Consider the following 866-nt stretch of genomic DNA (forward strand, 5'->3'; position numbering starts at 1 on the left):
TATATATGAACATATATGCAAAGAATATTTACATATAAAAAAGGCATAGTTGAAAAACATTCTAGAAGATTCATTGGGAACTGAACTCAGGTAAGGATACCAGACAAACAGGTAACTCAGAGGTGGAGATGGAGGGGAAACAAGAACAATTTAGTCTCCTTCATCAGTTTATTTTCAGATTAGATAAAACTTATGGGAAACCATTCAAATCAAATTTAAAGAAAAAATATCTTTCAGAAATCTATAGATATCATAAATGTAAGCAACAAAGATATTTGTAGTTTAATTAAAAGAAAATAAAACCCACAAATATGTCTTTTATTTTACTTTTAAAATGCTATAGAATACAAAATTTGTTTGAAGTTTTTTTCTTTTCCCTCTTAAAGTTTTTCTCTTTCTTAATGAACTTAAAATGTTAATTATTCTTAAGTTAATCAAGAGAAAGGGGAAAAAATACAGTAAAACAATACAAATGTTTCTCTATCAAGTGCTACTGACTGGGGAAAACAATAATAATTGTAACAAAAGGTAAACTGCAAGGAATCCATTGTTGTCCTCAAGTGTTTGGTAATATCATGCCACTGCCATTGTCGTTAAAGATTATGTAATATAAGAGCTTATCTAAGACATTTCTGTTAAAGGCAGGTCTTGAACATATATCTGTATATATTGAAGAGACAGAATGGCAGGCAAAGAAAGCAATCAGCAGAAAAGAGATGCTTGTAAAACACTTGAGCCTGGTGACACTTTGTGAAAAGTTGTTAATAAGAAAATAGCAGCTTGAGACTGAGATAGGGGTAGGGGAAAAGGGGAGAGCCATTCAGATCAGGGTTGGACAACGAAGTTTTTTTTTTTTTTTTTTTTTT

At 30.6% G+C, this 866-nt stretch overlaps 1 protein-coding gene across 4 annotated transcripts in view; it reads right to left on the reverse strand.

Moving 5' to 3' along the window:
• The window catches only part of LOC106872232 (protein split ends), a 126,298-nt gene that overhangs the window by 1,691 nt on the left and 123,741 nt on the right, over nt 1-866 (reverse strand). The window lies entirely within an intron of this gene.

This window comes from Octopus bimaculoides, chromosome 26, assembly GCF_001194135.2.
Source record: "Octopus bimaculoides isolate UCB-OBI-ISO-001 chromosome 26, ASM119413v2, whole genome shotgun sequence".
Classification (NCBI taxonomy): Eukaryota; Metazoa; Mollusca; class Cephalopoda; order Octopoda; family Octopodidae; genus Octopus; species Octopus bimaculoides.